The sequence below is a fragment of the Macaca fascicularis genome, chromosome 5 (genome assembly GCF_037993035.2).
Source record: "Macaca fascicularis isolate 582-1 chromosome 5, T2T-MFA8v1.1".
Taxonomy (NCBI): Eukaryota; Metazoa; Chordata; class Mammalia; order Primates; family Cercopithecidae; genus Macaca; species Macaca fascicularis.
Genome location: NC_088379.1, coordinates 64,522,845 through 64,548,634, shown reverse-complemented (window position 1 = coordinate 64,548,634; position 25,790 = coordinate 64,522,845).

Sequence of the window (25,790 nt, the reverse complement as noted above, 5' to 3'; positions counted from 1 at the left end):
CCTGTCCAGCACCTGTTGTTTCCTGACTTTTTAATGATTGCCATTCTAACTGGTGTGAGATGGTATCTCGTTGTGGTTTTGATTTGCATTTCTCGGATGGCCAGTGTACCAATAAAGAGCCCACATTACCAAGACAATCCTAAGTCAAAAGAACAAAGCTGGAGGCATCACGCTACCTGACTTCAAACTATACTACAAGGCTACCAAACAAAACAGCATGGTACTGGTACCCAAACAGAGATATAGATCAATGGAACACAACAGAGCCCTCAGAAATAATACCACACATCTACAGCTCTCTGATCTTTGACAAACCTGACAAAAACAAGAAATGGCGAAAGGATTCCCTATTTAATAAATGGTGCTGGGAAAATTGGCTAGCCATAAGTAGAAAGCTGAAACTGGATCCTTTCCTTACACCTTATACGAAAATTAATTCAAGATGGATTAGAGACTTAAATGTTTGACCTAATACCATAAAAACAATAGAAGAAAACCTAGGTAATACCATTCAGGATATAGGCATGGGCAAGGACTTCATGTCTAAAACAACAAAAGCAACAAAAGCCAAAATTGACAAATGAGATCTAATTAAACTAAAGAGCTTCTGCACAGCAAAAGAAACTACCATCAGAATGAACAAGTAACCTACAGAATGGGAGAAAACATTTGCAATCTACTGATCTGACAGAGGGCTAATATCCAGAACCTACAAAGAACTCAAACAAATTTACAAGAAAAAAACAAACAACCCCATCAAAAAGTGGGCAAAGGATATGAACAGACATTTCTCAAAAGAAGACATGCATACAGCCAACAGACACATGAAAAGATGATTCAGTTTATTCTTAGATATTTTATTTTATTTGTAGCTGTTGCAAATGCTATTGCTTCCTTTTTTCACACATTGTTCACTGTTGGCATGTAGAAATGCCACTGATATTTGTATGTTGATTTTGTTTCCTGGAACTACTTAATGTGCTTATCAGTTTAAATCATTTCTTGATGGGGTTGTTAGGTTTTTTTCTAGATATAAGATCATATTTTTTGGAAATAAGAATAATTGACTTTATTTCTCTGTAATTTGAATGCCCTTTACTTCTTTCAGTCATCTAATTGTTCTGGCTAGGACTACTACTATGATATTAACTGAAAGTTGTGAAAGTGCATATCCTACTCTTCTTACAAGTCTTAAAAGAAAGGCTTTCAATTTGTACTCATTCAATATGATGCTACCTGTACGTTTGCAGTTTATGGATTTTATCATGCTGAGCTATGTTCCTTCTATACTCAGTTGTCTTGAGAGTTTTTAATCATGAAGGGACGTTAATGTTCTCTAATTTTTTTTTCATCATCAAACAAAGTAATCATATGGATTTTGTCTTGGCACTGTTGATATGATATATCACATTTATTGATTTGCATATGTTGAAACGGTCTCGCATCCTTGAGATGAATCACACATACTAACGATGAATGATCTTTTTGATATGTTGTTGAATTCAGATTGCTACCATTTTGTTAAGATGTTTGTGTTTATGTTCATCACAGATATTGGCCTGTAGTTTTTGTCATTGTTGTATCTTTGGTTTCAGTATTCTAAACATAGTTGGAATACTATGTTTTGGAACATATTTCAACTATGTTTTGGAATAATTTAAGTAGAATTGGCATTAATTATTCAAATGTTTGGTAGAACTCAGAAGTGAAAGTCTTCAGGTCCTGGGCTTTACTTTGATGGGAGAATTTTTATTATTGCTTTACCTGATTATTTAATAATGAGTTGTTCAGGTTTTGTATTTCTTCACAGTTCCATGGGTTGTATATATCTAGGTATGTGTTTACTTCTAGGGTTTCCAATTTATTTGCATATAGTTCCTCCTAGTGGTCTGTATTTGAATTTCTGTGGCACCAGTTGTAATGTCTACTTTTTGTCTCTGATTTTATTCATTTGGACCTTTCCTTCTCTTTGTTAAGTGTGGCTAAAGTTTTATAGATATTGTTTATCTTCAAATAAACAACTTTTTGTTTATCTTTTCTATTATTTTATTAGAACACAATTTTTATTTATTATGTTGTTATCTTTACTATTTTTTCCTCTACTAACTTTTGATTTGGTTTTCTCTTGCTTTTCTAGTTTGCATTTCCTATTTTGTTTTGTTTTAAATTTCAACTTTTATCTTAGATATAGGGGTACATGTTTAGGTTTGTTACAAGGGTATATTGTGCAATGCTAATGTTTGTGGTTTGCATTCTGTCACCCTGGTAGTCAACACAGCACGCCAAAGGTAGTATTTTAGCCCATACCTCCCTTCCTCTGTCTCCACTCTAGAAGGCCACAGTGTCTATTGTTCCCATGTTTAAGTGCACATATGCTCAGTGTTTAGATCCCATTGATAAGTGATAGCACAGGGTATTTTGTTTTTTGTTCCTGCCTTAATTGACTTAGGATAATGGATTCCAGCTGCATCAATGTTGCTATAAAATACATGATTTTGTTCTCTTTATGGCTGCATAGCATTCCATGGTATAGATGTACCATATTTTATTTACCCAATCCACCATTCTTGGTAGATGATTTCTTGTCTTTGGTATTGTGAAAAGCACAATGATGAACATATTATGAACATATTAGCACATGCATCCTTTTATGGAATGATTTATTTTCCTTTGGTTATATACCCAGTAATGGGATTGCTGGATGAAATGGTAGATCTGTTTTAAGTTTTCTGAGAAACTTTCAAACTATTACACATGTTGGCTTAACTAATTTACATTCCAACCAAGAGTTTCTAAGCTTTCCTTTCCTCAGAGTCTAGAGAGCTTCGGTTGTTTAACTTTTTAATAATAGTCATTGTGACTGGTGTGACATAATATATCATTGTGATTTTGATTCACATTTCTCTGATGACTACTGATGATGCACATTTTTTCATATGCGGGCTGATTGTATGTCTTCTTTTGCGAAGTGTCTGTTCATGCCCTTTGTCGTTTTTTTTTTTTTTTTTTTTTTTTTTAAAGTGTGGTTGTTTGTTTTTGCTTGTTGAATTGTTCAAATTTTTTGTATAATCTGGATATGAGACCCTTATCAAATGAATAGTTTGTAAATATTTTCTCTCGTCTGTAGGTTTTCTTTGTACTCTCTGGATAGTTTGTTGTTGTTGTTGTTGTTGTTGTTTTTCTGAAGTTCTTTATTTAATTATGTCCCATATGTCAATTTTTGTTTTTGTTGCAATTGCTTTTAAGTACTTAGCTAAAAATGATTTGCCAAGGCTGATGTCAATAAATAATATCCTAGGTTTTCTTCAAACACTTTTATAGTTTGAGGTCTTCCATTTAAATCTTTGATCCATATTACATCAATGTTTGTATAGGGTAAATTGTGACAATCCAGTTTCATTCTTCTGCATATGGCTAGTCAGTCATCCCAGCAACGTTTATTGAATAGGGAGTATTTTCCCTATTTCTTGTTTTTTTCCATGTTGTGAAAAATCAAATGGTTGTGTGTGGCTTTATTAATGACTTTGTTTTCTCCTCCATTCATCTATGTGTCTCTTTTCAAACTACTACCATGCTTTTTAATTACTGTAGTCTTACAGTATAGTTTGAAGTTGGGTAGTATGGTGCTTCCAGCTTAGCTCTTTACTTTGGCTATTCTCACTTTATTTTGATTCCATGTGAATTTTAGAGTAGATTTTTTCTAACTGTGTGATGATTTTGGTAGTTTGACATGAGTATCATTGAATGTGTAAGTTACTTTGGGTAATTTGGCCATTTTAATGATACAATACTGATTCTTCCAACTCATGAGCTATCATCTAACTCATGATAATATATGGAATAATTTTATATTTTATTTCATATAATTCTCATATTTAAAATAATTATGTTAATATTTCTAGTCTCTGTTACTTTTACTGATTTTCATACATGAAGTCTTGCTTCTTGGTAAACAGGAGCTGCCTATTAACCTTGGAATTTGATCTGTGGGAAGCTTTTGAGGCTAGGGTCAGTTTCTTCAAAAATGCTTTTCTAGCTTGAATTTTAACTGGAACTTCACATGAGTGCTGACTATATTAATTCTCCGAGAGGATATTTTTCTTCCACACAGGGACACGTCAACACAGGAAATTTGTCTTGCTTTACACGTCCATGTAATGGAATTTATTTGTAAGAATGGGGGTAGATTTGGGGAGCTGAACTTACGTGAAGGCATATGTGTAGTGTGGGACACTACGGCAAGCCATTAAGCTTTCTTACTTTCCCACCCTAAAACATACTATGCATCTTCAGAAGGAACCATTCAAGTTTACTAAATGGTGTATTTCAGAATTCTTGTTTTTACTTTGTTTTGGTAATGTGCTGATTTTTATTTTCTTGCTTAATCAAAATTTTTGCATTCAAAAATTTTCTCACATTCCAGCCTGGAAGACAGAGAAAAACCCTGTGTCTATATATGTGTGTGTGTGTATATATATATATATATAAATTATAGATAAGCCTGGGCCAGTTTTATATATTGCAGATATCTTCCTATAGTTTATGACTTGAAAGGGAACAATTTTATATTTCACACAGCCTAATGAAAGATATTCCTATACTTTTAAATTTATGTAATTAAATTCTACTGCTTAACGTGAGCTAGACCTTAGTTTTCTCAGATAAAATTATTTAGAGGTATTTCTATGGTAACACAGAGATTTGGATATAAAACTCTGATCTATATCATGTAGCATTGCTTTTCATTAAAAGTATTTCATAATATATTATGAACCTTGTTATAGTACATGCATAAGTTTATTAGTTTGTTTTCTCTTATCTTTTCTGGGTTGTCTTGTAGAAAAGGACTTCCGTTCTCTAAGAATGTAATGTTACCTCTATTGTCTTAGAGTGCTTTTATGACCCTGCTATATTTTGTTGTTTCTGATTTTTTTTTTAATCTAGCAAAATTAATAGGAATTAAGAACAGCTGGACTTGGCGGTGAACATCCGTGGTCATAGCTACTGGGAGTTTGAGGTAGGAGGATTGCTTGAAGCCAGGAAGTGGAGACTGCAGTGAGCTGTGTTGGTGCTACTGCACTCCAGCTTGAGTAACAGAACAAGATTCTGTCTCCAAAAAATAAAACAAAAACAATAACCCAAAAAACAGTAGATTTCTTTTTTTACTTCACTGATAACATTTATTCTACACATTTTAAAATTATTTGACTATTCTGCTAAACAATGGTTTTGCTTTCTAATTTTTTTATATATATAGCTTTCATCTAAATCCATCAATTGAGGTAGGCTTCCACTCCAACTATTATTTTTGAGAATCATAAAGAAATGTGAACTAACAAACCAAAGATTATACTGGGTATGAAAAATATTAGCTAATTTAACTTCCTAACCAGTGATGTGTAGCTATAGCAGTACTAGCAAACTAATGCAAGAACTGATAATAATAAAATTTTTTTTTCTTACAGTTCTTATGGTTAGACGTCAAAGATCAGGGTTTGCCAGGTCTGTTTTTTCTTGAAGCTTTTATGGCCAGCATCTTATGTTCTCATATAGCTTTTTTTCTGCATATGGGTGTTCCTGGTGTCACTTCCTCTTCTTGAAAGGACACTAGTCATAATGGATTCGAGACCCACCCTTGAACTATTTTAAGCTTAATTATCTCTAAAGGCCCTATCTTCAAATACAGTCTGGCTTCATATACAAATTTTAGGGGAACACAATTCAATTCATAACACTGATTTTTAAAATAGATTATTTAAAATTAATGTTTAAAATTTTAAAGGGTGCATAAAGATTGTTGGTTCATAAGTCAACTGAAAGAAAATATTTGTAATAGATATCACAGTAAAAAGGCTTAAATTACCTCAAATGCCATAACAGTTACAAGTCAAGAAGATAAATGGCCAAATAGAAAAAGAAATTATTTGTACCCTGCCCCAGAAAATGTCTGAAGGTGAACACTAAATGATTAAACAATTTTAGGGTGCTTCAAGCTAGAGACATAAGGACAATGAATTAAATACAACTTTTTTTGGTAATAGCAGAATTAGAACAATGCAAGATTGACCCATGAAGTTTAATTTTTGCACATTTAAAAATATTTTATATATCTTTTAAAATATGCATGTATTTTCCGCTTTTAGAAAGTATATCAACATTGATAATATATGAGTGTAAAGTATTGCTTCCAGTATTAGAAACACGTTTCTTCCAAAGGAAACCAGAAGCCTGACTGATTTTAACATTCTCTTCAAAAATTGTATGGGTCTGCTAGTTATATGTTATTTCCTCAATATTCTATTATTTTGCTTTTTGAAATGTATAAAAACACATGGGTAGAATTTCTACTTATGTTCAACATTAGTGTAGAGATACAATCATATATTTCTTTTTTATTTTTCCCCAAGTTCTATATATAATTTTCCATCAGGTGGCTATATCATGATGTTCTGTCAATTGACAATTGACTGCAGTTTTTAGGTGGAATGCAGTGAGTATCTGATATGTGTCTCCTGTTCCATAAGAGCAATTGTATTTACAGGATATAAGCCATTTATTTTCAGCCAATAAGTATAGGTATAGGTATAAGTGTTGGTGTAGGTGTAGGTATAGGTATAGGTAGAGGTATGGGTATGGATATAGGTATAGGAATAGGTATAGGTATAAGTAATCTCATCTCAGAGAGATTATACTAGTTTATAATTTCATGAGTAGGGTGTTATATTTCCCATTATTCTGCAAACTATTCAATTCTTTTAATGACTTTTATTAACAGTTGTATTGAGATGTAATTTACATGCTTTATTTATTTATTATTTTTGTTATACTTTAAGTTCTAGGGTACATGTGCACAACGTGCAGGTTTGTTACATATGTATACATGTGCCACGTTTGTGTGCTGCATCCATTAACTCATTTACATTAGGTATATCTCCTAATGCTATGCGTTCCCCCAACCCCTACCAAATGACAGGCCCCAGTGTGTGATGTTCCCCACCCTGTGTCCAGGTGTTCTCATTGTTCAGTTCCCACCTATGTGTGTGAACATGCATTGTTTGGTTTTCTGTCCTTGCGATAGTTAGCTCAGAATGATGGTTGCCAGCTTCATCCATGTCCCTACAAAGGACATGAACTCATCATTTTTTATGACTGCATAGTATTCCATAGAGTATACGTGCCACATTTTCTTAATCCAGTCTATCATTGATGGACATTTGGGTTGGTTCCAAGTCTTTACTATTGTGAATAGTGCCTCAATAAACATACGTGTTCATGTGTCTTTATAGCAGCATGATTTATAATCCTTTGGGTATATATCCCACAATGGTATGGCTGGGTCAAATGGTATTTCTAGTTCTAGATCCATTAGGAATCGCCACACTGTCTTCCACAATGGTTGAAATAGTTTACAGTCCCCCCAACAGTGTAAAAGTGTTCCTATTCCTCCACATCCTCTCCAGCACCTGTTGTTTCCTGACTGTTTAATGATTGCCATTCTAAATGGTGTGAGATGGTATCTCATTGTGGTTTTGATTTGTATTTCTCTGATGGCCCATGATAATGAGCATTTTTTCATGTGTCTTTTGGTTGCATAAATGTCTTCTTTTGAGAAGTGTCTGTTCATATTCTTTGCCCACTTTTTGATGGGGTTGTTTTTTTCTTGTAAATTTGTTTAAGGTCTTTGTAGATTCTGGTATTAGCCCTTTTTCAGATGAGTAGATTGCAAATAATTTCTCCCATTCTGTAGGTTGCCTGTTCACTCTGATTGTAGTTTTTTTTTTTTGCTGTGCAGAAGCTCTTTAGTTTAATTAGATTCCATTTGTCAATTTTGGCTTTTGTTGCCATTGCTTTTGATGTTTTAGACACGAAGTTCTTACCCATGCCTATGTCCTGAATAGTATTGCCTAGGTTTTCTTTTAGGGTTTTTATGGTTTCGAGTCTACCATTTAAGTCTTTAATCCATCTTGCATTAATTTTTGTATAAAGTGTAAGGAAGGGATCCAGTTTCAGCTTTCTACATATGGCTAGTCAGTCTTTCCAGCACCATTTATTAAATAGGGAATCCTTTCCCCATTGCTTGTTTTTGTCATGTTTTTCAAAGATCACATGGCTGTAGATGTGTGGTATCATTTCTGAGGGCTCTGTTCTGTTTCATTGGTCTATATCTCTGTTTGGTACCAGTACCATGATGTTTTGGTTACTGTAGCCTTGTAGTATAGTTTGAAGTCAGGTAGCGTGATGCCTCTATCTTTGTTCTTTTGACATAGGATTGTCTTGGTGATGCGGGCTCTGTTTTGGTTCCATATGAACTTAAAGTAGTTTTTTTCTAATTCTGTGAAGAAAGTCATTGGTAGCTTCATGGGAATGGCATTGAATCTATAAATTACCTTGGGCAGTATGACCATTTTCATGATATTGATTCTTCCTATCCATGAGCATGGAATGTTCTTCCATTTGCTTGTGTCCTCTTTTATTTCACTGAACAGTGGTTTGTAGTTGTAGTTGCGGTTTGTAGCCACATAGCATTATGAACAGGAACATTTACCAAATTTCTTGAGAGATAAAGATGTCTTCATGAAAACTCTTGAGTGAATTCCATATAACTTGGAGAGTAAGAAGTCATTAATGAAGAAAGACAATGAAATGAGGCAGGGCTCTTAGGTTTTAATCTTGAGAATTTATTATATAGTTGTGACATCTACTCTCAGGAAACAATTGGTTGGAAAAAAAAAAAAGAAAGCTCTTTTGAGTTGACAATGATGAGTTTAGTTTTTGATCTATTTACTTTAAAGAAACAAAAGGATTTTCGGTAATTTCTAGAAATCATTTAGGTAGTACAAAGGTAAATCCAAGCAGAAAGCAATAGAATTAGATTTACATTCATTAGTATAAAGTAGATACTATAAACTGAGAGACTCGAATGTTCTATTTGTTCTTTATAAATATAGTGTCAGGTTGTATGGCATGAAAAAGAAATTGTATGCTACAATATGAAGTCTTTGGAGAAGAAATGTGGAATGTAAGAAATGTTACACACACAAAAAAGTTGAGAAGCAAAATAGAGTACAGGTACATGTGGTAGAAACAATGTATTTAACTATCAATAGGGAGTGAGGAAACAGGCTATTATGTATTTGGTTCATACGCAAACAAGCATAATCTTTTCAGAAAGTTGCAGATTCCCTTAAGAGTACTAAATTTCTGTTTATGGCAAAAGACATGTTTAAGTTTAAAGTTTTATTTTAGGACTCTAAAAATGTTATATCACGATTTTCTTGCCAGCAAGTTATGACTTCAGGCAAACTCTAGTGAATGTTTATCATAGGAGATAAGGTACCAATATCTAAATAAAGACACAGAAATATACGTGACGTGTCCATAGGCCACTGGATAATAACCCATGCCACACTATTATATTTTCCCTCCCAATCCCGCTTTTTACACAAACACACACAAATACACATATGCTCACAATTTCACAAGGAAAAATCAGACATGTTTTACAACAGCAGACATTATGCCATTACATATTCAATCAATTTAAATATTGATATAGGCATTGGGAAATATGAATACCAATTGTGGATTATATTGCTGATGAAATAATTATGCCAATCACTGGGTACACAGAATACAAAAGCAACAAGAGACTGTCAAATGAAAAATCCATATCTGTATGGTAGGTGTGTGTTTGCATGTTTATGTGTATGTTTGTGTGTATGTGTGTCTGTGTTATTTTAATGAATCAATATGCGTTCAGAAAATAAATCAAAATGGCAAAGCACCAATTCCTGGGACTTCAGAAATATTCTCCTGACATTAACGAAGTCAAAAATAGCAGTCTATTTTCACTTAAGATACTACCCTCCCCTAATAATTTGGCTTTTCAGAAACTGATACATCAGTGATTCCAGTGTGATCCGGGAAAATATTTGCATATGGAATGCAGGACACATCTCCAGAAAGTAGCATTCACATAGATTATGATGTGAAAGGCCTTAATCTCAGATTTTGCAGTGTCAAATTTGCAAAACTATAAGTAATGGCCTAGGGAATTTTATTGGCAGAGAACTTTATATTTTACTTTTGCTTTAAGGCTCAAATTAAGGGCGCATAGCTAACATCACTTATGGCAGCTTATACTTCAGGAAGATAGAGATGCACTGTCTCATAAGCAACATTGTGATTATAATCGGAGATGCATTTTGTTATCTTGTTCTAAAATATGTTACTATTAGATGACATTTTAAAAAATTTTTGCTTAGACCTATCAATCAAGGAAGGCATAATCTTGAGAAAATGATCTTGAATGCTTAACAGGAACCGGTAAATTTTTTAATAATTTATTAGATATAACTGGCATGCTAATAATTTTAAAAGCCTAGCTCAGGATCCTTTATTGGGCTTCCTTCCAAAAACTGTTGTTACGAGTTTGTAAACAATCCTGCTGGTTGGTTAAATTAAGCCTTGGGGGTAACAATTTCAGTTACCATGAGAACAGTTGTCCCTTATTTAGTGTTCATTTCTGAAATGGTTTTGGTTCCATGCTTGGACTTGTAATCATTGATTATATATTTATGCTATACTTTTCAGAGACATGTTTCCTCTTAAGGAGACTAGATCTGACCGGGCTCAGTGGCTAATGCCTGTAATTCCAGCACTTTGGGAGGCCGAGGCAGATGGATCACTGGAGGCCAGGAGCTCGAGACCAGCCTGGCCAACATGGTGACACCCCGTCTACACTAAAAACACAAAACTTAGCTGTGCGTGGTGGAATGTGCCTATAATCCCAGCTACTCAGAAGGCTGAGGTATAAGAATCACTTGAACTGGGGAGGTGAGTTTGCAGTGAGCAGAGATCTTGCCACTGCACTCCAGCCTTGGCGACAGAGAGAGACTCCGTCAAAAAAAAAAAAAAATTTTTTTAAATTAAAAACAAACAAGTAGAAACTAGATCTTTCTACATGTTAGAAGACAGGCCAGTTTAACAATTTCTCTGACTTATCTTTTAATTTTACATACTTAAATGTGTAAGTAAATTTATTTTTTTTCCCATGATTCTACACCTTTGTAATAGAAAATACGTTATGTATGCAGGAAATGGAAGAATTTATCCAGAGCTCAGGTAAAGATGGGTTGTGGTGTTTTCTCTGGGATCAATATTCAAAACCCTTATAGAAGAAAAGGCCAATCTTATTGCCTCAGCCCTTGCTCAGATTCAACAGAAGGTCAGTACAGCCTTGGATCCTGGTACACAGCTTTTTACTAATGGGAGAGACATTGTGGCTAGTAATGTTCTTTCTATATGAAAGTTGAAACTCATTATACACTATCACTAGTACCAGTTGTAAGTAAAATTGTGTGAAACATTAAAATTGTGTATGTTAGCACATTGAATCATTTGCCTACTGAGCCTTAGTATTATTTTGGAAACACATACTTTTTTGAAATCATTTATTTTTAATGGAATAGAAATGAAAACTTTAGAAGGAGGAGTTGGTACCATTCCTTCTGAAACTATTCCAATCAATAGAAAAGGAGGAAATCCTCCCTAACTCATTTTATGAGGCCAACATCATCCCGATAAAAAAGCCTGGCAGAGACACAACAAAAAAAGAGAATTTTAGACCAATATCCCTGATGAATATCAATGCAAACATCCTTAAAAAAAATACTGGCACACCGAATCCAGCAGTACATCAAAAAACTTATCCACCATGATCAAGTGGGCTTCATCCCTGGGATGCAAGGCCGGTTCAACATATGCAAATCAATAAACGTAATCCAGCATATAAAGAGAACCAAAGACAAAAACCACATGATTATCTCAATAGATGCAGAAAAGGCCTTTGACAAAATTCAACAGCCCTTCATGTTAAAACTCTCAGTGAATTTGACATTGATGGAACATATCTCAAAATAATAAGAGCTATTTATGACAAACCCATAGCCAACATCATACTGAATGGGCAAAAACTGGAAGCATTCCCTTTGAAAACTGGCACCAGACAGGGATGCCCCCTCTCACCACTCTTATTCAACATAGTGTTGGAAGTTCTGGCTAGGGCAATCAGGCAAGAGAAAGAAATCAAGGGTATTCAGTTAGGAAAAGAAGAAGTCCAATTGTCCCTGTTTGCATACGACATGATTGTATATTTAGAAAACCCCATGGTCTCAGCCCAAACTCTCCTTAAGTTGATAAGAAACTTCAGCAAAGTCTCAGGATACAAAATCAATGTGCAAAAATCACAAGCATTCTTATACACCAGTAACAGGCAAACAGAGAGCCAAATCATGAATGAACACCCATTCACAGTAGCTTCAAAGAGAATAAAATACCTAGGAATCCAACGTACAAGGGATGTAAATGACCTCTTCAAGGAGAACTACAAACCACTGCTCAGTGAAATAAAAGAGGACACAAACAAATGGAAGAACATACCATGCTCATGGATAGGAAGAATCAATATTGTGAAAATGGCCATACTGACCAAGGTTATTTATAGATTCCATGCCATCCCCATCAAGCTAACAATGACTTTCTTCACAGAATTGGAAAAAACTGCTTTAAAGTTTATATGGAACCAAAAAAGACCCTGTACTGCCAAGACAATCCTAAGCCAAAAGAACAAAGATAGAGGCATCACGCTACCTGACTTCAAACTATACTCCAAAGCTACAGTAACCAAAACATCATGGTACTGGTACCAAACAGAGATATAGGCCAATAGAACAGAACAGAGCCCTCAGAAATAATACTACGCATCTATAGCCATCTGATCTTTGAAAAACCTGACAAAAACAAGCAATGGGGAAAGGATTCCCTATTTAATAAATGGTGCTGGGAAAATTGGCTAGCCATAAGTAGAAAACCGAAACTGGATCCTTTCCTTACTCCTTATATGAAAAGTAATTCAAGATGTATTAGAGACTTAAATGCTAGACATAAAACCATAAAAACCCTAGAAGAAAACCTAGGTAATACCATTCAGGACATAGGCATGGGCAAGGGCTTCATTTCTAAAACACCAAAAGCAATGATAACAAAAGCCAAAATTGACAAATGGGATCTAATTAAACTAAAGAGCTTCCGCACAGCAAAAGAAACTACCATCAGAGTGAACAGGCAACCTACAAAATGGGAGAAAATATTTGCAATCTACGCATCTGACAAAGGGCTAATATCCAGAACCTATAAAGAACTCAAATCAAATTTACAAGAAACACACAAACAACCCCATCAAAAAGTGGGCAAAGGATATGAACAGACACTTCTCAAAAGAAGACATTCATACAGCCAACAGACAAATGAAAAAATTCTCATCATCACTGGAGATCAGAGAAATGCAAATCAAAACCGCAATGAGATACCATCTCACACCAGTTAGAATGGCAATCATTAAAAAATCAGGAAACAACAGGTGCTGGAGAAGATGTGGCACTTTTACACTTGTTGGTGGGACTGTAAACTAGTTCAACCATTGTGGAAAATAGTGTGGCAATTCCTTAAGGATCTAGAACTAGAAATACCATTTGACCTAGCCATCCCATTATTGGGGATATACCCAAAGGATTATAAATCATGCTGCTATAAGGACACATGTACACGTATGTTTATTGCTGCACTATTCACAGTAGCAAAGACTTGAAATCAACCCAAATGTTCATCAGTGACAGACTGGATTAAGAAAATGCAGCACATATACACCATGGAATACTATGTAGCCATAAAAAAGGATGAGTTCGTGTCCTTTGTAGGGACATGGATGCAGCTGGAAACCATCATTCTCAGCAAACTATCACAAGAACAGAAAACCATACACCGCATGTTCTCACTCACAGGTGAGAACTGAACTGAACTGAACAATGAGATCACTTGGACACAGGGCTGGGAACATCACACACTGGGGCCTGTGCTTTAAAAAAGCACTAATATTGTGCAATGTTTCTGTGTTTTACATTATTTTTTCCTACATCTGTTGAAAATTTCAGTCTCGATTTGAAACATGACCTGCCTGACAGGCTGTAAAGTGTCAATGGTTTTGTTTCTTTGGAAAAGTACAGTGGTGGCATTTACTCGTTTTCTCAGAGAGCTAAAAGGGAAAAATAAGGAAAAATATACACTGGACCTGCAGTTAAGTTTTTGACAATGCCAAGGATCAAAAACAGACGAAGCAACATATGTTGAAGATGAAAAGGTATTGCATTCATCTTTAGAGGGATGTTGCCATCTCTGGGTAAGCATGGTGACTGAACCTGTTCTGCTTCTTCACCTCTACATGTTTTCTCTTCTACGACAGACCTCCAAGAGACAAGATCCATGCAGTCAGCCACACAGGGTCCATTTGACCTTTCTCATTCTTCTCTAGTCTTTTCTCTGTGACTTTTGACAAAAATGCTCAGTTCACAATATTAACTGCCTGCTTCTGATGGGTAGGAGGTATATAATCAAAATACTCCCACCAAAGCACACTCTGGTCTAGACTTTATACTTAAAATTTAGTTTTCATCATTTCTCAACACGGATACCTTGAGGTAATAGGAGATATTTTGGTAAGTGAAAATAATTCCTGCTTGGAACATAGCTTACTGAACTTAGGATTTCATTTCTTTGAGTATTAGACAGTTCTCAATAAATTGATGTATTTTCTGAGGAATGGTTCTAAAGAGATTAGTGATATCCTGTTTGGGAATAGATTTAGAAAACTGAAGGTACTCTCCAGCTCTACAACTCTGTATTAGGAACAATAGGGAAATGAGAAAGTGCCTCTGTATTGCAACCTAGTGAGTCTCTGGGGGATGACTGTCTACCTGCATAGTAGTTGAGGAACAAGACAAGCTCCCAAACACACGAGAATCAACTTGAAATAACATCAAATTCAGTCTGGGCAATATATTGAGACCCCATATCTACCAAAAAAATGAGCCGGGACTGGTGGCACATGCCTGTAGTCCCAGCTACTTGGCAGGTTGAGGCAGGAGGATTGCTTGAGCCTGAGAGGAAAAAGCTGCAGCAAGGTGCGGTCATGCCACTGCACTCCAGTCTGGGAGACAGAGCAAGACCCTGTCTCAACAAAATGAAACAAAAACATCGACTGCATTCCATATTCAGGTTCTGTAACAGTGACATGTCTACTGAATTACTTTTATTTCTTTTAGGAATGTCTGTATCTATGGATTGTCACTATTAAAAAAAACAAACAAACAAACAAACAAAAAACACCCAAACTGTGAGCTTGACAAGGGAATAAAAGCAGACTTAAAAAAAAAAAAAGAAAAGAAAAAAGGAAATGGGATTAGTTTTACTGTGAACAACTATGTAAGTTTCTAATTTGTAGTATGAAGTCCTACCTTTCATTATGCCTTTCGGGTAAGTATATGTAAATATAAAATCAAAAAACTGTGTGTTTTATAGGTGAAATGATAAAATACAAAGATAAAATGATCAATAATCTTGCAAATATTGGGGAAAGACTGCTGTCACAGGATCAGACAGAAGCCTGTGGCCATCACTCATACAGGACACTGTAGGAAGTCATACGACCATGAATTAATGAATTTCTTTTATTTTTATTTTTATTATTATTATACTTTAAGTTGTAGGGTACATGTGCATAACGTGCAGGTTTGTTACATATGTATACTTGTGCCATATTGGTGTGCTGCACCCATCAACTCGTCATTTACATCAGGTATAACTCCCAATGCAATCCCTCCCCCCTCCCCCCTCCCCATGATAGGCCCCGGTGTGTGATGTTCCCCTTCCTGAATTTCAGATTTATTGAAACAATGAGGTATACATTTTACCATGCACTCGTTTTTATCTTATAAAAACTCAGCAGACATCTTCCTAATATCATATTAAAAAAAGACATAGATTGATGAGGCACACATATATTTCTAGCACAGTTGTGTAGCACTGAGGAAATTGCATGTCCTTGTATAGATCAGTTTCCTTATTTAAAATGAAAACATTTATTTCATATTATTGAAAGGACTCTTCACAGGTGAGAAATACATTATATTTTTCTCCAGATGCAAAAAAAACCTGTACTTTGAGGTTTTTAATAATTATACATTTATTTATTAAGTCCTCACAAGTCTGTTTTAAAGACATAAAATACTGTTAAAGTTTGGAGATATATGTAATTAGTCTTTACTTTTTAAAATCTATTTTTTCTCCATTTAAAAAATCAGCCAAAACTAACGGTGAGCACAAATCTTTATTTCCATAATTTCTGAAAACATTCCAGCTGCTATTTGCAAATATTTCTATACACAATATTCTTCAGTTTTTTTTTTTTTTTTTTTTTTTGAGACGGAGTCTTGCTCTGTCGCCCAGGCTGGAGTGCAGTGGCGCGATTTCGGCTCACTGCAAGCTCCGCCTCCCGGGTTCACACCATTCTCCTGCCTCAGCCTCCCGAGTAGCTGGGACTACAGGCGCCCACCGCCACGCCCGGCTAATTTTTTTGTATTTTTAGTAGAGACGAGGTTTCACCGTGTTAGCCAGGATGCTCTCGATCTCCTGACCTCGTGATCTGCCCGTCTCGGCCTCCCAAAGTGCTGGGATTACAGGCGTGAGCCACCGCACCCGGCCTATTCTTCAGTTCTTAACATAACCAAAAGCAGTAGTGGGTACCAGAAATTCAGACATTCTCTCAAAAGCATCACATTCACTTGGATAGTCAAGGTTCAGGAACTAGTCTGCTAAATAGTAGAAACTAAAATGCATACTCCTAGGAAACCTGCTTCCATGGATATGTTAAGATTACTTGAATCTGGGGCTAAAATAGTTGTTTACATTTATGTCTTCAGAGAGAAAACAAATGCATATTCGATTTTATAATGGGTTATTTTAATGACTAGGTGATGTTAGAGACATAATCTCCTCTCACTTTGCCTTTCTTATATATGTGTGTGTATGTGTGTGTATACATATACTATATAACACCAATTATTCATATACATTATATTATGTCCAAATTAGTATAATTGTTTCATTAATTCAGATACTTTGTAAAGCATTGTCTGTATTATTCCAACTTATTCTGGAAAATTACACAGTCTATTCACACGACAATTATCTCATTATGTTGTCTGTTATTTTATTCATTTAGGGAGACCCACTACATTGTCTAAGACAATGGGGAAACAGAAATATGGCTAATTAGAACAGAATAGTATTTAGTATTTTCTCTCTCAAACTCACCAAGCTTTGATTTTGTTAAAAGGCCCCACTGAAAACCTGCTAACCTCCTGTCTAAGATAACTATCATTATCATTATAGAATAAAGTGAGATGCCTGTGAGACATTAAGAATAGGGTCAGTGAAACTCAAGAATTCGTTACTCAACACATAAGACAGTATAAATCATTTTCTCAAAAACTGTTTATAAAGTGACTAAAATACACCAGATATAAGTGCTGGATTTGCAGAGAAACAAATTTAGGCATATTTTCTACTCCCATTTACTTTAAATTCTATTTGGAATTGTAGAATAAATAACGTGTCATAAAATGTGTATAAAACATTTTAAAAAGGAAGGACCACAATGCTTGGAGAACATTCAGTAGAGATAATAGTAAGTATAGCAGCAACACTGATAATAAAAGTAAGACCTGAATTATTTGCAGAAATAGGTCAAGTGATGAAGGGCAGAGGAAGATACAAAACGAAAGAAGGTAAAATAGTAATGATAGTTCAGTTCCGAAGACTCCAAGTTTATCTTAGCAGGAAGAAGTTGAATAAAGAGGCAGATTTCCTTAGAGAGAGTCAGATAACAGAAATAAATTTGAAATATCTAACACTTTAACATTATTCTAGCTTACAATGTACACCATTTTTCAACAGTATAAATGTGAGCCCCCAGAAATATTTGCATCCAAATCCACTGTTTATTGGCTTTCACCCCAGGACTAAATCATTATTTATTTGAGATCACAGAGCTGTACATCTAAAAATAAAAATAATGATGTTTTATCTTATCAGGGCTGGTGTTTTCCGCCTAATGCTATTCCTATAAAACAGCTCAGTAAAGAATTATTGTAAAATTTGGGTCTCAGCATCGCAGCTGCTTGACAGAGAAGGACAGAGAAAATGTACACTGCATATATTATCAACATCAAGTAATTTTGCCACTTGTATCTGAAAACTGTCCTGAAATCTGACTATAAGAAAGAGTCAAGAACAGGTGCAGTGACTCATGCTTTAATACCAGCACTTCGGGCAACCAAGGTGGAAGGATCCGTTGAGCCCAGGAGTTCAAGACCAAACTGGGCAACATAGTGAGATCCCATCTCTACAAACAAGCAAAAAGAAAATTAGCAGGACATATAGGTACACATCTGTGGTCTTACTTACTCAGAAGGCTGATGAAGGAGGATTGATTGAGCCCAGGAGTTTGAGGTTTCAGTGAGCTATGAGTGAACCATTGCACCCCAGTCTGAGTGACAATGTGGAATCCTATCTCAGAAGAAGAAGAAGGAGAAGAAGGAGGAGGAGGAGGAGGAGGATGAGGAGGATGAGGAGGAGGAAGGAGAAGGGGAAGTGGAAGAAGAAGAGAATAGAAGAAAAGAAGAGGGAGAGGAAGAAGAGGAGAATAAGAAGAAGAAGGAGGAGGAGGAGGAGGAGGAGGAGGAGGAGGAGGAGTCATGCAGAAGGAAGCCAGGTAGGGAGAAAGGTTCAGATACACCATAAAATATAGTAATAACTAACTTTCCTATATGTTCAATACAGCTTCGATCTAAATATTGTATTATTTATGAAGTATTCTTTAGTTTTATATTCTACATAGCCTTCCTGTAATCACCTTTACTAATTTTTTTGCTGCAAACTTCAAATTATATTTAATGCTTATATAGCAAATATATGTTAAAATGTGTTCATTATACTCTAGTTATGAAGATTGTTTGGTAACTCCAAAATCAGTACTTCATTTTGGTGTTAGGCATATACCAAATGGCTTAGCTATAGATGACCATAATGATCACTGCTGTCAATGCTTTGTAGTTTGTCACCGAAAAGTTGACAGTACATTTAACAAAATTCGGCCTCATCAGAATTTTGGAAAATTTTCAACTGCCCTATTATTTATGAACTATCAATCAGTCTTTCCTATATTTAAAGAATTTACAATGCTAGCAAATATGATAATATTCTGAATATATGTGAAAATGTCACTTGAATTTGTTATGGAAGAAATGCTTAGTAATTTGCAGTTAGAAACAAGTTATATGTAATTTCTAAGCAGAATTAATTTAGTTCTCATATATAAACAATTGCCGAGGTTTGATTTTTTGTAAATCATCAGCTGTCAGGTTCTAACTTATGGAACAAGTGAATATAAGTAAATTATCTCCAATTTTATTGATTTAAAAATAAAAAGCTTAATATTAAATTTGGCAGATGAAAATGAGTATGGTAAATACATTAATAAAAAAGGTATAGACCATTAGTAATATATTATTCTTCTTTACATTAGAATTGTGACCGCTTAACAATTACTTAAATGTTTGAATTTATCACTTATTATCTTATTTGTCTGAGTCACTACGTGTGAAACATCATGATTGCATTTAATCTAATTTAATGTAAAAATAATTAAACAGGTTAATGCAAAAGTTATTGAGGTTTTTGACATTACTTTTTAAAAAACTGCAATTAGTTTTACACCAACCAAATATTTATTTATTTATTTATTTATTTATTTATTTATTTATATTTAGTTCAGTCTTCAGTAACTCTGTTACTTAACCTGTCTTGTCCTCATATCCTTACCAGCTTTATGGAAGGCATTTAACTAGGTGATCTCTTTGTCATTTTAGAATTCTTATGAATATGCTATAATTTGAATTTGACTCATATGACAAAGTACTTTCTTTTTTTAAACTTTCACTTTAAGTTCAGAGGTACGAGTGATGATTTGTTCCACAGGTAAACTTGTGGCATAGGGGTTTGTTGTACAGATTATTTCAATACCCAGGTATTAAGCCTAGTACCCACTAGTTATTTTTCCTGATCCTCTCCCTCCTCATAACTTCTACCCTCTGAAAACCCCAGGGTGTGTTGTGGCCCTTTATGTGTCCACGTGTTATCATCGTTACAGTCCCTTATCTGTATGGTTCTATGGAAATTTGGTGACAGGAAATCAGATATGTTAGTACCAATACTCAGCTGTATAAGTGGGTATCAGCCAAACGGGAAGAAAATGCTTCAACAGAAAACTAACTGACTCATCACTGATTATTTAAAAACTCAAAATCTAACTTCTTTACATTACTATTCCAGCGCTGGGGAAAAATATGATAAACTACAACCGTTGACATTTTATCATACACAGTCAAACAAACTACCTTTATTTCAAGTGTAGTTACATTGCACAGATAATTTTTCAATAATTTTCTGGGTTGTCTGTCTCCTAATTTGAATGTTACACCTATCCTTTCTCCTAATATATGGATATTTCAAAGAAACTAAAAAATAACAGCCCTTCTTTTATTATCAGTGAACGTATTTTCTATGAGAATAACTCCCCAGTCTTTATTATGAAGTGGTAATGCATTTTGTGATGGAAGGTGGCCTGTCCTTCCTCTATTCGAGCACCACCACCACCCTACTCCCTGCTGCCCTGGACACCACACCCTATCACACTCAGTGACTCCGCTATTTCTCTAAAAGAACATGTTCTACCTTGCATCCTGCTTTTGGGGGCTGGAGTGGGGGATATGCAGTTTTCTTTATTCATGGTGTGTTCTATTTGTCCACTTGACAATCTTGTATTCATTCTTCAAGCCTCAAGTCACATACCACTTGTGGAGCTTTCACTTATCGCCCCAGAGGTGTGTCTTCCTCTGAGATTGAAGCTATTTTAATGCAGTTTTTCTGCAATAGTAATTTGTTATCTAGAGAACACTGCCCGTCTCGTTGCCTCATATTGTGCATTGCTCATTTCATTTCTAAGACTTATAAAAAATAATTATTCAAAAATTAATTGAATCTTAGGTCATCCAAAAACCAAAGCTTTCATAACTCATGGTGGAGCCAACGGCACCTGTAAGAGGATCTGCCATGGGATCCCTATGTGGAGAGGGCTTCCTTTGTTTGCATATCAATCTGATAACATTGTTCACATGAAGGCTAGGGGAGAAGCTGTTAAACTGGACACAAAAACAATGTCAACTACAGATTTGCTCAATGCATTAAAGGCAGTCATTAATGATCCTTCATGAATGCATGGGGTTGTTTTTTGTTTTTCTTTTTTTTTTTAACTACATAGCATGTATTGATGAGTTCTCACATGAAGACCAAGGGAGCACCAGTGACTCTGACCATGAACACAATGCTGAGTAAACACATGTATTTTCTAATGCTTGAAGACAATTGTCAACAAACCATTATGAGTATCACACTGTGTGTGTGTGTGTGTGTGTGTGTGTGTGTGTGTGTGTGTGTGTGTGTGTGTGTGGTTTCAGTGGAAACATTTGTCAGAGGTTTTAGGATAATGCATACGTTTTGAAATAGCTGAAAAGTAAAATGAGAGACATTGCTGATGATGGTAACAGAGGGATTATAAGGAAGATTGAGAACAAACCTGAAGCAGGGAACTATGAAGTCATGACAGTACTAACTAATACATGCGGGTCTTTCAGCATGAGAGCTCATCAAATGTTATGTTTTAAATAAATTTTATTTTATATATTGAAGATATACAAAGTGATGTTATGGAATACAAATACATAGCAAAAATGTTACCATACTGAAGCAAATAAACATGTCCCGCATCTCACATTAGTCACACATTTTCCCTTATTTTTAAAACTCTTTAAAAATAATTCATTTTCATTAAGTCAGCATAACATAATCAAACTCTAATTCCCACTACATTTAATGACTTCTAAATTTTTTATGCTAATATTTTGTTCCTATCACTGATAAATTGTAAACTACTAGAGCTTTCAAATTTGAATTTAAAAAATTATTATAAAAATAAGATACTAGCATAAATGTAGCTCTATTCTTTGTTTTATAGCTGTGGTTGCTTTTTTAAATATAAAATCAAAAAATAATTGACTTGAAGAAATTAGCTGCCAAAATATCTCAAACCAGAAATATTAGGATTCTATACAGCACTTTTTGGTTTCAACATGGTAAGCCATATACTTACATGCATTCTTATTCTTTGTCTATTAGTCTGTAATTATTTCAACAGCAAAAACAAATGGAAGTACAATGCCTCAAAGTAAAATATTGAGCACCACTTGGATTCTAAAAATCACAATACAAGAAAAAGAGTAATAACTGCAAACATTTACTGAGAACCTCTTTATCGTGAGAATAATTCTACCAAGTATTCTAAGATTCAAACTAAATCCAAACAGTTTCATGCTTTTAAACATTAATCCACTGATGTCAATACTAACTCCTGATCAATACTGACTTCTTATCAGCTTTGCCTGGAAGTATACCTGAACCTTGTCATAGGTTTGTCTCCTATCTGAAGATTTGAAACTATTTTGAACCTTGTATACAACATCCATTAATGATTTTCATACCAGATAATTAAACTACTGTATTCTTAAATTTATTTATATATATATGTATGTATATATGTATAGATATACTTTTTTTTTTCCTTTTGACTTTAACTTCTTCCACTCTCTAGGCTAGAAATACTTGTTCTCTCTTACCTTCTCTCTTCACATCTTGAAATCTTATTCATCCAACAAATTCTAGTCTGTAAATCAAAATCTCTATAACCACCTTGAAATAAAATATTTTAGTTTTCATCCATGATTATGTGGCACTCATTTTAAACTTCTGAAAAAATTTTCACATATTTATCTTTTCTAGTTTATTCTACAAGTTGGTGTCTATTTGATTTTACTTTAGCTGTAAAAAGAATGTTACATGGTTATCAATCATGTTCAGCCTATGAAGACCTAGGAAGTCTTTTGAATTGAGTTTGTCACACCTCAAAAAGCAGACAACTACCTGGGCCAACTGTTCACAACCTCACCTGGTTCCAGCACTACTCTCTGCATGTGCTGGCCTGCGTGGCAATTGTTACTCTATTTGTCATAAAATGTTGCTTTTTTGGTTATCAAAAGTTTGTTAAGTCAATAAAGAAAGAAAAGGGAGAGTAGCACTCTTTGAGATCTAAGGCTGGTAGGCATGACACCAGAGATCATTCCATTTAATTCCACATCTATATATTAAGTTGTGACAAGATTCTTCTCTACATGTCATGAGACCTGTAATTCCTGATTTATCTAAATATTTTACTCTTGGTTAAACATTAAGTAATGTGTAATTGTAATTTTAGAAAACCTCAAATAATTCAATTTTTATGCTTACAAGTGTATATTTTTTAAAGTATAAAAACTAGATTCACTGGAATTTCAATCTGTTGATTTGAAATCAGAAAGACTAGGCATTTCAACAACATCTGTATAAACAAAATATAATCAAATAGAATGTATATGTTTCTGTCAAAGAAAATCAAAGCAAGGTCCTTGTTAAAGATTGCAAGGCAGATGTTATTCTGACTATTGACTACTGAAGTAGGGGACAGAGATTATAGTATAAACTGAGCTCAATCCCAACTAAAACAAAGGTACTGAGTTTTCTAACGAGAAAACTGATATGAATAAAAGGGAAATATGAGGAAATGAAAACGAGGAAAACAAGGGACTAGTAGGACTATAGGAAAATGGAATATTACATAAAAAGGAAATGGAAAATAATTGGTAATTGTTCGGAACATCAACTAGACAGTGTATATTTTGCAGTTTGGCAGGTTCATGTTATTTTGAGCAAAGTCTCAACATGGAGGCTGGGGTCACTTTTCAGGACAAATCCATCACCTAGTGCACATATAAGCTGAGATAAACTTGGCCAAGTCTCTTAGCATGGTGTTTAGGCAAGTCTTTTGCATTAAATTCACATTCTTTATGAAGTACACAATATTTCCTAATGAAAATTTTCTTTGTTTCAAAAATGCTAGATGGTCATAATTGGCTTCCTATCTAAAGCTATGCAACCTGGTAAACTATTTGTGTAGAAATTCTAAAGACATTTTGCTTATATTGCCTTAAATGTGCTTGAGTTACTATTTTTGCTTTAGTAGTGACCCTTTGTAATTGGATAGTAATACACAAAACAAAAGGAGAGGCTAGTTCCTTTTAGTTAGGAATGACACATGGAGCCCAGCAAGTTTAGTCCAGTCCCTCTAGATTATAATGCTACAAGATTTCTCTCCTGCACTAAGATCTCACACTTCTTGGCCTCACCTTGTCAAGTCAGATACTTCTAATTACTTTAATACCTGGCACACTGAAGATACACAAACCAGAAATGTATATAATTATTTTACTTACCATCCTTTCATAATACACACACGAAAATAAATTGTAGATTGAATAAAGAACCAAATATTCTGTAAAACAATTTTTAAAGTCTATGCTGGAGAAAGCATAATAAATGGCAAAAACTCTCCAAATCTTGTCTTTAAATTTTGGTCATTATAGCCTTTAGATTCAGAATAAGTATTGCAAAGCAAATCACAGAGAAGAAAGAAACCAAGTAAGAGCAGTTCTTCTGTCTGACGAGATATATCTGAACATTTGCATGAAAAAAAGCATAATAATAATTTATGACACACGGGAAATAATTTTACAGTGCTCCTCTATAAATAATATTTTTAACAATAATTGGTAATGAAACTAGTATGATAATGTCTAGAAAAGAAATATAAACTGAATATTTTATTAAACTGAACATGCAGTCATTCCATTAAAGAGAAAAAAGAGTAAAATACAAGGAAGGAGAAAAGTAATGCATTAATGTTCTTTAATTATATTAATATGTTTTTTTAAAAGGGGTAAACCTTACAAGTAAATATTAGCCTAAGTCAATAATGAAGCTCAACTTGTACTATGCAAGCTAAATACTAGTTTGTTTATATATTCTTAACAAAGTATCATCTGGAAATGTATTAATGGCTTTGTCAAAATAGATCTTCTTTGCAATTCTTAGACCAAATAGCCAGATACATAAATTTATATCTATCCATAATACTTTCACTTTGATTGGTTTAATTTTGAAAAGTCTTTTTACAGAAAGTTATATATATATTTATGAAAATATGTAAACATAAAGGTTTACTTGATAGAGAGTCATAAAAATTCCAAAGTGTGTTAAATTCAAAATATTGTAATATTGTGCATGTGTCTGTTTCTTTGATATTGATTCAACAAACTTTTAAACGACTCAGCCATTAACGATATATAAACACATAAGCTTTAAGTAATCATATAGAATGACTGAATTTATATAACATTCTTCATCTCTGTGATAGTCTTTTTTATTTTTGTTTTGAATATAATACTTAAATATGGGAATATGCAAGCACCATGGAGGTTGAACACAAAAATTGAATAACTGTGAACTTAGTCTTGAAAATAAGATATAAATCTGGATCTATCTATGTCAAAGACAAACTGTATATGTAGGAGTTGTCTATATTGATTCCTGTGCAGAATGCGACGTTTCTTAAAAGATAAAACAAATATGCTAATTGAAAATGTCTTTCTTATATTCTTTAATATAAGTATAATTTATACTTAAGTATTAAGTATATTTTAATTATATTTTAAGTAAATTAAGTATATTTTATATAATTAAGTACTTGATTTAAGTAAATTAAGTGTATTTAAAGTATATTATTTAAAATACATATTGTTAAAACCCAATAATCATCATAAAAATTACTGGATAACAGTAAAGAGTAGGGC